Source organism: Triturus cristatus, chromosome 10 (genome assembly GCF_964204655.1).
Source record: "Triturus cristatus chromosome 10, aTriCri1.1, whole genome shotgun sequence".
In the NCBI taxonomy this organism is placed as follows: domain Eukaryota; kingdom Metazoa; phylum Chordata; class Amphibia; order Caudata; family Salamandridae; genus Triturus; species Triturus cristatus.
In genome coordinates this window covers 881,985,247-881,998,111 of record NC_140593.1, presented here as the reverse complement: position 1 = coordinate 881,998,111, position 12,865 = coordinate 881,985,247, and the positions used below count along the sequence as shown (strand labels likewise).

General features: G+C 45.0%; 1 pseudogene across 1 annotated transcript in view; it reads left to right on the top strand.

Moving 5' to 3' along the window:
• Positions 1-12,865, top strand: part of LOC146796156 (cyclic nucleotide-binding domain-containing protein 2-like) — a 462,048-nt pseudogene that overhangs the window by 256,990 nt on the left and 192,193 nt on the right. The window contains exon 8 of the transcript XR_014969544.1: positions 4,326-4,437. The product of XR_014969544.1 is annotated as a cyclic nucleotide-binding domain-containing protein 2-like (transcript). The remainder of the gene's footprint in view (positions 1-4,325; positions 4,438-12,865) is intronic.

Below are 12,865 nucleotides of genomic sequence, written 5' to 3'. Positions count from 1 at the left end.
TCTCCCATGAATTACCTGTCTCTCACCCCTCTATTCAGCGCGCACCCAAAGTGCAAGACCCACCGGCAATCGTAGTGTGTAAAACATAAATCTAAAAAAGAGACAAAATCTAACACTCTGTAGCCCAAAAACGAACACCTACTAGTGTGGTGGAGAATATTATACTGCCAAAGTGCCCGCATGCTGTGTTCTACTACATATCTCTCCCTGGACCTAAGATGCTGGCACTCACAAGGGGCGGTAGATAACCGGAAGCTCCTATGTTGGGGTCATCCGGGTCCCCAGAGACCCGTGAGATGACGGGCCTAACAAAGTAAATAAAAAAAGTGAAAGAAGCTCGATTCTCAAAATATGCGCTATGAGCAAGCGTCAGGGAAATGCATAAATAGTTAAAGTTACTCGGGGCCTAGCCTTCCTCGCCCACGGTTTCCCTCTTTGGCAAGCGACGGGTTGAAAAATCTCCGTAGGGTATAATGATCTGGTCCGCAACCTAGAAGAGGCAAGAGCGGACCCCTTAGATCTATAGAGCGTCAAAAAGTACCCACACGTACATGTCCTTATCGTCTAATCTAACAGTACTTACTATGAAAGAAATCCGACTAGATAGTCCGGATCCTGCACCAATGCACAAAACTCGCAAACGGCGCCGGTCAGCATGTAACGGCTGACAAGGACCACCTGTTTCTATACCTCCAGCGCTCCGCAATAAGTGGAGACATAAAAAGGGGACTACACAAGTAAAAAAGGAGTCGGCCATCTTTGTACAGGTAGGTCTAAACTCACACTGTCAACGAACTATCATATTCTTCCAAAGTACAGATGACAAACTTAGGAAACCAAGTCGTTAGCTATGCAGGGACCGCTCACGAATAACATACACCCACAAAGGGGGAGAACACCCATACATGTACTGCCACCCACTCTAAGGGAAGAATTCCAAATAAATGGAAGAAGGTGATTATAAATATGAAGAAGAAAATAATATTACAAATAAAAGTAAAAGTAAATATCGAAATAAATCTCAAAATAAATCTCAAAAGGGAATAGGAATAAAACTAATATTAAATGCCCCTAAGTCCCTCTACATCAACTAACTATTCCTCTGTAAATAAACGGAATCATGCGAGGAAGGGGGAAGGCGGTCTGTCTCTCCACGTGAAAATATGCAAGCGGCTCACGTTTATACCACACTAATTCGCCCTGATGCAATCGCCCACACGCGATGCACCTAGTACGATGCCCGGTAAAGTCCATACATCAACTGCCTAGGGTCCAATTACCCAAAGAGACTGCCACCACCAACTGCTCCCAAGGGCGGCACAGGAGACCGCGCGGACAAGATGCTTGATCAACGAACAATCTATATACACACAAGGCAAGATACCAAACAATTAAAAACACAGAACAATTGTATGTAAAAGAGAAACGTCAACAAGAATTTACTCAGGTCAAGGTCTCGCATTGCAAACTCCCTTACCCCACATATTTAGTTCAGGATATACACAGCAATACAAAACTAATGCGCTCAAATCAAGGCCCAGATCTCATCATGGTCATTTAAACCCTGTCTGGATGTATGGTAGCGTTCAATCAAACGTGCCTCAAGGTAATTTAACTTGTTTTGTAATGCTATTTTGTTGGGTGCTTTCACCACCAGTAATCCTGTCCAGTACAGTTCGTCTTCATTATGATTCATTTCGATGAAGTGTTGTACCATAGGAGCCCCTATGGTTCCACATCGTATGCGGGATTTATGTTGTATAATCCTCCTCTTAATGGCCTGAGTCGTCTGCCCGATGTATGTTTTCCCACATGGGCATGTCACAGCATACACTACGTTTTTGGTGTTACAATTAGAAAAACTTAACTGTGAGTGTACCATTTTGTTTATTTCCACACATTTAGAATTTTTTGTTTGCGTGCATACCCCGCACCGATTGCAACGGAAATGTCCAATGAGTGCCGGCAGGCCCATCATACCTCTCAGGTCAGTAGGTACTACGGACAGGCGGGTAGCTTTCACCAAATGATTACGCAAATTCTTTCCTCTCCGGAACGCAAATAGTGGTTTATGAATATTCAAATGTTCCACCAATTTGAGGTTTCTTAGAATTATCTGCTTTACCTTGTTGGCCTTTGGGTTGAATGTAAGAACACATACCATTTGTTCTGTTTCCTGTTTGATTTTAGGGGTAAGGAGTCACAGAAATTAAATATTGTTTGGAAACTTACTGTCAAGTGCGTTGGGAAGGCTCGACAGTAACTGATTAAGTCGCAGCGCATTTTCAGGATTACCTCCCAGTGGTCCGTCCTAAAATTATTTGGAGGACACGAGTACAAATTATTTGTTCTTTTCTAGGGGTTAACTTGTTTGTAGAAGGTGTTTGTGGTTTTTTGTACGTTAATAATTTGTATATGTATAATTCATGTGTACACTTGTGTTTTTTGAGTTGTTGCTCCCTTCTTGATCCGATGTCATTATTGATGCAGAAATGTTTAAATATTTTGATAAAATCCGTCTAGATTAATAGACTGGAAATAGAGTAACTAAGTGTGCTCTATGCAAAAGTAATTCTCCTATCTATTACTTTGTACCACGTTTGCTTGCATATACCTGTGTGGAACCATAACGTATTCCTCAGAAGGCTCATGAGATCACCTTTACACTCATGGTCCTTTCAGTTTCTTTCCTGGAAGGTGGCCTTCCTTTGGTCATTACTTCCCTCAGACGCATTAGTGAACTACTAGCGCTCACCTTAGAAGAACTTTTCAATCAGATTCACAAAGGTAGGATTGTTCTCAGAACCAGTCGAAATTATCTCACTAAGGTGGTATCCCACTTCAACCTTACTCGATCTATAGAACTCCCAATCTTTTTTCTACAGCCAGACTTAGTAGTGGAAAGCGCTCTGCACAAGATAGATGCTAAGAGAGATCTGTTGTATTACATTGACAGGACCCCAAGCCTTTTCGTGAGTCTGACTGGCTCTTTGTGGCCTTTGCAAAGGCCAACCCATCTCTGAGGCTGCAATAACAAGGTGGATACTCAAGTGCATCCCAACTTGCTACCATAAAGCTAAGCAAATCCTACCTGTTCCACCCAGGTCACACTCCAGCCCTAAGAAAGGAGCAACCATGAGTTTCTCAGACAACATCCTGCTTGCTGACATCTGTAAGGCGGCCACCTGGTCAACACCACAAATGTTTACCAACCACTATTGTGTGGACGTCCAGGCACGACACAGGCTACAGTAGGCCAGGTTGTCTTAATGAGCTTGCATTAGCCATTCTTTAGCCACGGCTTAAGGCGGTTACTGCTTTACAGTCTATGCAGAGCTTGTGTATCGACAGGCACACACTCTTTGAACAGAAAATGTTACTTACCCTCTAGGCATCTGTTTGTAGCATGTACTGCTGTAGATTCAGATGCATCCTACCCTGAAGCTTGTGTTTATTATAGATCTCTTACTAAGTTGTTGACCCTACACAATACACATAGTGCACTATGCGACGCTCACTCCACACTCCATACACATTCTCACCCGCCCGCTGTGTGAAAAACAATCGAACATGGAGTCAGTGCCTGTGCCTATGGTCTACTAAGGAAGGAATCACAACACATCACGTGAATCAAATGACTGATTCGAAGAAAAACAACTTGCAAGTGTCTCAGCCCAACACTACATGGAGGGAGTATGCAGGGCTTGTACATCTACAGAACGACACACTATGAACAGATGCTTACATGGTAAATAACATTTTCTTTTTTTTATTACACCCTTTATCTTTAGTGGTTTCACTGTTATGGTATTGCTCTGTAAAGATAGTCTCTGTCGTGACATTGAACCTACTTATCATCAGTGAGTTGTTTTTCTTATCAGTTAAGGTGAATGGTTAAGTACATACATTTCATTCCAATAATTTATAGTAGCAGAGAATTTTGATAGCAGATAAAAAGAGTCTGTACGCTGTGCATATATCCAATGTGATCTTAAGCTTTACCTTTGCTTGCTCAGTACCTTTGATTACCCATGTTTATATTAATGCCATCTAAAGCTAAGGACTAAGTGGTCAGAGATAGTAGCCTCTAGGATACCCTCTTCTGTGTCAACTTTGGACATAGTCCTAGTGTCAAAACTGTATTTGCTGTCGCAGCATCTCCCTGACGCTTAGTATTCTGCTCACCCAGAGTTCTTAAGTGCTGCTTGATAGACTTGTAGGGAGGTCAATTGGAGTGAATGAAATACACTGAAGGGGTATAAGCAAAGACTGCAAGGCTCAATTCTAGGGCTTCTAACCTTTTGTCTGTGCCACTTCCATTCCAGGGCCGATGTGACGTGCTGCGATTAGTGGACCTCAGCAAGTGCTCCTCGTACATAAAGTGGATCAGACAGCAGGAAGTGGTTCTTGGGAAGACCATCATGATCAACTCACCAGGTAATTCAAGCCATCTACAGAAGTAGGCTATTGGTGAGAAAAGTAAAGGCACCAATCCCATTCACCATCTCATCCCCTACATCCTTATCACTGCACCCCCTGCCAGATCAGTCTCCTCTACAGATCACTGGCCCTTCTCTTGATCCCTCTCCTCTCAGCCAATTATTATCAAGGGACACAGGAAGTAGTTAAGTGGGAGGTAGGTGATGCAGTACCCTAAATACCCTTGCAGCAAGCCAGGTGGGTAACAAGGAAGAGAGGGGCCTTTACAGTTTGTTTTGATCTTGTTGCATTTGCTGTGGTTAAATGTCAGACAATATCTCTTGACACATTTCTGTTTATTCTTTTATCATTGAGATTGTTCTTTACTTTTCCTTTCTCTAACTGCTAAATTTCTAATGTGAACCAATTGACAATTATGGTGGGGTACAGGGAACGTGAAAGAAAAGTATGTAGGATGGCAGCCATTTTATACTGCACAACATTTAAAAAGCTGTAAATGAACTGTACCCATCTCAAAATAAATCAAGAGCAAGGAAAGTACAAATTAGGCATTTTTTGTAATTGTGAAGTGTAGTGAAAACAAAGAATTCAATAGGATCAAAGCAAACCTTGACATTTTACCCAAGTAATAAGTATGCCCTGAAACCTATTTCCACATGTTAATTGTGCACTCCCTCTGTTTAGCAGTACAACTGCATGTGTGATGCAAATTTTGTGGCCATTCCAAGAGGTAATTTCAATGAAAATGTGTCCTTTGTAAATAGCAGAACCCCACCATGCCATGATTTAGTCATATACTTGGGACAGTGCGCTCCAAAATGCACCACTGGACCCCTACTGTTCCCCTAGCACCGACCTGCTGAATGGGCCTTGCTCATTTGATTCACTTGTTATTGAGTAACGCTTGGATTTTTCACCATCTCTATGACTTCAGTAATGTAACATTGATGGCAGCACTCCCACTCTGAAAATTGTTCCAGCACCATCGTCACTGATATGTTATGTTATGCTAATTTAATTTAATATAGCACATAAATCGCTCCGGGGAGGGTAATCTTAGTGCTGTAGAGAGACTTACTTTTGTCTGATCACAGTTCAATCCCAAACTTCAGATCGAGGTCCTACATGTCATTACTGCCCTCCTCTTTCTTGATCATAGCTCCCACCTGTCACTGCTCCCATCTGCAATGACTATGTGCCCTATACTACCACTAACCCATTTGGTTGATATGTTTGCATGTAATGTTCTCTGATAACAAGCTATATCATTTTTTATAAATGTTCAAATGCACTGTAGATTTTCAGATATCCCACAATGTCATCTCCAGAGGTGAGGTTTGTCATTCTGAATACTACTTGTCACATTTATTCCAGTTAAACCCATTAGGAGGTGTAACAATAATGGGACATGGCTAGACAAGTGGAACCGCCAGATTTGCCGCTCGTTTGGTCAGAGAGGTATGCAAGCATCTTGCATCAGGAATTAGGTTCACCCTGTGCTCTGTGCTAATGACATCAATTGTTTTCATCAAGACACTCGTAGCAAAGAAATTCCACGATGTGAAAGCAGACATTAGCTCTAATATCATACATACGTTTGAGTATCCATGTTTGTGCACTGACTGACCTACCATGTCATCATGGCTAATTAGGAAAATTGATTGCATAAGACTTTTAAGCTCCAGAGAAAAGTAACAACAATAAGATCAAAGGTAAGAAGTCCTAAATAAGAATATAATATGCATATTGTATGTAGAAAATTTGCTACACAATGCTTGTAGGAAACCCTAGTTAAAAGAGGGAAAACACAATTCAGGAACATTGTCAACATCATGAATTGCAGATGTATGTTTGGGAAGTTCATTTTCAAGGTTGTACGCCATGATTAATATATTCGACTGCAGTGTGCAGCTGCAGGAGTTAGATCTCTCCACATGCACTGTTTGCCATGGCTGGTGGGTTTGTATCTATGCATGTTGGTACCTGTATTCTCTTTCTTTGCTTCATTTATCCCAGGTTTTCATAAAATTTGATTACATTAAAATAATTTTAAAAACGAAAGCCGGACACTGGATACATGATGTTTTGTGTGCAAATAGTGGTATAGAAACCCTAATTGCAACACTTGTTAGCCTAGTTGGCATGACAATTTCCCGCATCAATGAAGCATCTATCCTCCCATCTAGCTGTCTGTTTGTCCCTCTGTTGGACTGTCCGTGTGTTGTTGTATTGTATGTGCCTAGTGTTGAAATTTCTGGTGACCTATTTGCATGCAAGTCTGGTGGTCTGTGTGTAGGTATGTTTGTCCCTTGCTGTGTTACTCTATCGGTATGGGTGCCTGTATACATGATTTACCCCAAATATGTGTTGATGTTGCATGTCTCTAACCAAGTCATATATACAAGCAAAACCTACTGGATTTGTCAATGTTTGTTCTACATTGATTCTGCTCTATCTGGGGTGGAAAGAAAGGAGTTAACATGTTTATCTTCCAGTGGCCTTTGCACAGAAGTACCCAGGTTAGACTTTGATGTCCACAACTCACCTGTGTCTATTGTTCCTTTTGGCATGTTCGTAACCGAAACAGAGTTGCAGAGTAATCTGGCCATTTCCCCGTGGGCCTGCACTTCTGAAATTCCCAGGTGGGCCAAGGTAAAGTCCGTCAGTCAAGTTGGGCTATTGCGTCACTTAATGTTAGCCAGTCACACAACTTCTTTTAAGTCTGGCATTGGCAAAAAAAAGAAAAAAAGTCTGGCATTGACTGTCGTTCAAAGGCAGTGCCCATTTTAAGGCACTGGCTGTCATCTTCAGGTCCACGACCACTGAAGCTCCTGCCCTCAAAACAGACAACACTGATAATTCTGTCTATTGCTTGGTCAGGCCATGGAATAAGTGAGCAGGGGCCATTGCACGTCACTGATGGAAGGAGATTGCCCTTCATACCCCCTCTGATGGCTATTAAGAACAACAAAAACAAATCCACAAGGGACTTCAAGCTGCTTTTGCTGGCAGGTGTCATTGAAGATGGAGGTAACAGTTTAGGTAACATAGTGCAACGGCAAACCAGAATGCAGACCTTATGGAGGTTAGTCAGTATTGCTGGTAGCCATGAAACAAGTTATGCAACTTACAATGTATAAATACCATAGTTATACCTATGGATGAATTTTTCGCCTAAACACAATACCACCACAATAGCATTTGCAGAAAAAAAAAATCTTTATTTGGCATCCAAGTTAAAATAAAGACTGTGAAAGAAGTTATAGGAGGCGTTGGAATCCAGCAATTTTCATACGATTGCAAAATTGCCCAGTTTAATTTTTTATGCAGTTGGAGCTGTGTTGTTAACAGCACTGACCATTGAAGAAAAGAAAATGTACCAGGTCTGAATCTTGCAAGACTGCTGCTCATTAGCCAATGTTCTCCAGGAATTAGAGACCAAAACTTATTTTTGAATGGGAAAATAGATCAACTGGCATAAAGCAAAACTTTCATAACTTTTTAAATGTGCGTTTGCAAAATATTTGTCCATACTTATGAGTATCTCCCTGGGCGCATGCGTGTAACAAACATGGAACCGACATAAACATTCTATTAAAAGTGATGGTGTGTGATAGTCCTACCACAGTTTCTGAAAACAACTAGAATGTTTCTCCTTTAATGGCCTGAAACTAGCCTCCATTTTGATAGATCAATAGCTATATTAATCAAAATAAAATTGCATGTTCGAGGCACATGAGCTGCAGATTATACACTTTTGCATAGATCGCCATCTGGTGTTGGGCCCGGATGTTTGCAGTTTGTTTTTCCTCTTGGAAAGTCTTTGGAAGTCACGAGGTCGGTGACTCCTCCTTTGGATTGTATTGCGCATGGGCTTCGGCTCCATCCTCAGATTGTTTTTTTCCGCCATCGGGCTCAGATGTGATCTTCGCGCTCCGGTTCCGAACAGCTTCCAGATCTACGCGCAATCCTCACCCCAATCGCTGTATTGTTTCGATCATGATCTCTTCAATCGACGCGCCTTCTCATCGACACAAACCTTCGGTTCCAGTCGTCGACGGCGGCCTTCGGGCCTACCCAGGCTCCGGTTCCGGCTCATGGAAAGAACTCCATTTAAAAGTGCCCTCGATGTGGGTCTAAATTTCCCCACACCGATCTTCATGAGGTATGCAACCTTTGCCTCTCCCCAGAACACGAGGCTCGAGACTGTCCGGCCTGTAAGTCTTTCCGATCCAAAAAGACTATTCGGGACCGAAGAGCCAGAAGCAACATGGCACACTCCTCGACGTCCATTCCAGTCGACCTCTTCGGAGACGACATCGACGATCCGGAACATCATCGTACCGTAGAGGACCTCGTCAGCGCTTCTGAGGTCGACGAGTCAGATGTGGAGGACATCACTCCGGCGCAGAGGGTCGTGAGTACCAATCTACCCCCTCCCACACCCGCGCCGACACCCAAAAAGGCTTCGGTCACGCCTTCACCTCCGGGCCTAGGCAAGACCAGAGACACTGCTTCACACACCCCACCTTCGGGCCCGGTGAAGAAGCCAAGTAAGCCTTCAGGTGGCTCGGGCTCGAGCCAGCCTGCCAGCGGTGCTGAGAAACACACTTCGGCACCGAAAAAGAAGACGGCCTCCACCTCGACACCGAGCTCCGCACTGAAGCCCTCGGGGTCGAAACCCAGCCCTTCGGCACCGACGCCATCTTCGGTGCTGACCAAACCACACAAGGCCACCGGCACCGACTCTTCCAAGCCGAAGCCCATCTCGGCGCCGACCAAGAGACCGGAGGGTCCCAAGCCGGGTTCTAAACCTCAAACCGGCACGGAAAAACCTAAAAAATCATCGGCCCCAACGCCTTCGGCGCCGACGGACCAAATTACCTCACCAGAGCTATTTACACCGGATCCCTTGCAAAAAACTCTCACCAAGGATCCAAAAACTGGACATTTGACACTCTCTACTAAGAAGAGACATTTTGAGAAGCCTGCTCCGCCTCCACCTCCTAAGAGGAAGGACTCTGCTACCTCTCCTTTCAGAATACCTTTCTCCTCCCCCTCCACCTCCTCCTCCACCCCCTCCGCCCTCTCCACCCCCACCTCATCGTTCTCCTACTCCGTCTCCAGACGATGATGATCAGGGGGACCCATATTAAGATACAGGGGATGTGCCACAAGACCCCACCCCTACAGGATCTCCAGATCCATGGGACGATTACAATATACCAGATATCCCCAACGTCCCACAAGACAATATTTACCCTTCTCGATCATCTCCACCAGAAGATTCATTAGGGTTTAACCATCTTCTGCAAAGAGCAGCACATTATCATGGGGTGGACATGCATACTGACCCTGTGGAGGAAGATTTCCTCCTAGACACATCCGATACTACACTACCCATGCTCAAAGGGGTGGTAAAGCATGCGGCAGAAGTTTTTAAAGACCCAGTTAGAACCAGGGTCCTAAACCCACGTATCGAAAAGAAGTACAAACCTGCTCCCTCAGATCCCTCTTACATCAGAGGACCAGCGCCACTAGATTCCTTAGTGCTATCTACGGCACGTAAAAGGGCAAACTCACAAGCGTTAGGTGATGCACCACCACCTGACAAGGAGTCAAAACTGTTTGATGCTTCAGGCAAACGCACAGCATCCCAGGCCGCCAACATATGGCGTATAGCAAACACTCAGGCACTGCTGGCCAGATATGACAGGGCTCATTATGACGAATTAGAAAGCATAATGCACCATCTCCCTGAAAAATATAAAAGTAAAGCTAACGAGTTAATTCAAGAGGGTAAAACAATCACAAACACCTCTATACGTTGAGCCCTAGATGCAGCAGACACATCCTCCAGGGCCATTAACATCAGCGTCCTTCTCCGTCGTCATGCTTGGTTAAGGGTATCTGGGTTTAAACCAGATGTACAAGCCTCCATCCTTAACCATCCTTTTGACCAGGAACATCTATTCGGGCCAAAGGTGGATGAGGCTTTAGAAAAGATGAAAAGGACACGGATACCGCAAAATCCATGGGGGCCTTACAGTCTCACCCGCCCAGACGCTCCTTTCGCCGCTCATCCTTTCGGAGTGCATCCAGAGGCTACTCCTCAGACACAGCGTCCACATCGTACAAGTCCCCTACTCAGACCACCTTTACAAAAGGTTACCAAAGAGGCGGCTACAGGGGTAACAACAACAAGGGCAGAGGCAAAACAAACAACGCCCGTTATGCCACACCTACTACCCAATGACTTCCCCCCGCTCCCCCCAGACCATTCCACTCCGGTCGGGGGCAGACTCAAAAATGTCCTTCATGTCTGGGAGACCATCACCTCAGACAAATGGGTGACCCAAATAATTCGGTCAGGTTACTGCCTGGAATTAACATCTACCCCCCCAAACATTCCACCCAGGCAACGCCCAGTGTCACAAGAACATTCGACATTGCTAAAGCAGGAGGTAATCTCCCTCCTACAAAAAACAAGCAATAGAACACGTTCCTGTCAATCAACAAAATTTGAGGGTCTACTCCCTATATTTTCTAATACCAAAAAGGGACGAGACTCTACGACCTATTCTAGATCTCCGGCCGCTAAACAGATACATACACTCAGACCATTTTCACATGGTAACGCTTCAGCAGGTACTCCCGCTCCTCTCCCAGAACGACTTTCTCACCACACTGGACTTGAAAGACGCAAACTTCCACATTCCAGTACACCATGCCCACAGAAAGTACCTCAGATTTGTAGTGGACGGACAACACTACCAATTCAAAGTGCTCCCGTTCGGAGTCACAACAGCACTACGGGCATTCACCAAGTGCCTAGCGAAGGTGGCGGCACACCTCAGAAGACAGCACATTCACCTCTTCCCATACTTGGACGATTGGCTCATAAAAGCCACTTCATACAACCAAAGTGTACCCCACACCGCCACCACAATCCAACTACTTCCCCAACTAGGCTTCACGGTGAACCACCAAAAGTCCCAGCTAACACCATCCCACATAAAACAATACCTTGGTGCCACCATAGACAGCTCAAAAGCAATAGCCTACCCCAATCCGGCCAGGATTGCAAGCATTCAGGCTTTGCGACAAAAATTCATACCTCAACACTCCCTTCCAGCACGAGTGTTTATGCAACTGATAGGGATGATGGCCTCTTGCATTTTTATAGTGCCCCACGCAAGACTCCAGATGCGTCCACTCCAAGAGTGCTTAGCACACCAATGGAACCAGGCCCAGGGGCAACTGACAGATCTGGTGTTGGTAGACGGTCGCACCCATCGCTCTCTGCAGTGGTGGAACACCACAAACCTTTCCAAAGGTCGACCGTTCCTGGACCCGGTTCCCCAAATAATACTAACAACGGACGCATCGCTCTCCGGCTGGGGAGCTCATCTATTACACCTCACAGTGCAGGGCACATGGACGCCGCAACAAAAGTTACTCCATATCAACCATCTGGAGTTACTAGCAATCTTTCTAGCCCTGAAATCTTTTCAAACACAGATTTCAGGCAAGGCAGTCCTCATTCGCACAGACAACATGACGGCCATGTATTATATTCAAAAACAAGGCGGCACACACTCTCCACAGCTCTCTCAATTAGCACGGAGCATATGGTGATGGGCAATTCCCCACAAAATCTTTCTCCTAGCACAACATGTCCCAGGAGTCCAAAACACCGTGGCAGATCTGCTCAGCAGACAGACACAACAGATCCACGAGTGGGAACTTCACCCACAGGTTCTTCATCCGTTCTTTCAAATGTGGGGGCATCCGCAGATAGACATCTTCGCCACCCACGAAATCACAAAATGCCCAAGCTTCGCCGCCAGATACCCACACCCATTGTCCAAAGGAAATGCGATATGGATGAACTGGTCAGGCAAATTTGCGTACGCTTTTCCGCCTCTCCCACTCATTCCATTAGTGGTGCGAAAGCTACAACAGCACTCCCTCACACTGATCCTAGTAGCTCCAACGTGGGCCAGACAACCGTGGTACACCACGCTGCTGGAACTCTCGGTAGTACCACACCAAAAGCTACACCTCTCACCATGCCTCCTAACCCAGAACCATGGAGAGATCAAGCACCCGGACCCAGCTCAGCTCAACCTTGCGATCTGGCTCCTGAAATCCTAGAATTCGGGTACCTAAACCTTCCCCCTGACTGTATGAACGTCATCAGAGAAGCTAGACGCCCTACCACTAGAGCCTGCTACGCTGCCAAGTGGAAAGATTTGTTGTTTATTGCCATAACAACACAATCAATCCTCTAGACGTGTCTATACAACACATCATATGCTACTTACTCCACCTACAAAGATGTAATCTAGCCTATACGTCCATTCGGCTACACCTCGCAGCAATTGCAGCTTACTTACAAAACAGGCAGCACCTATCACTTTTC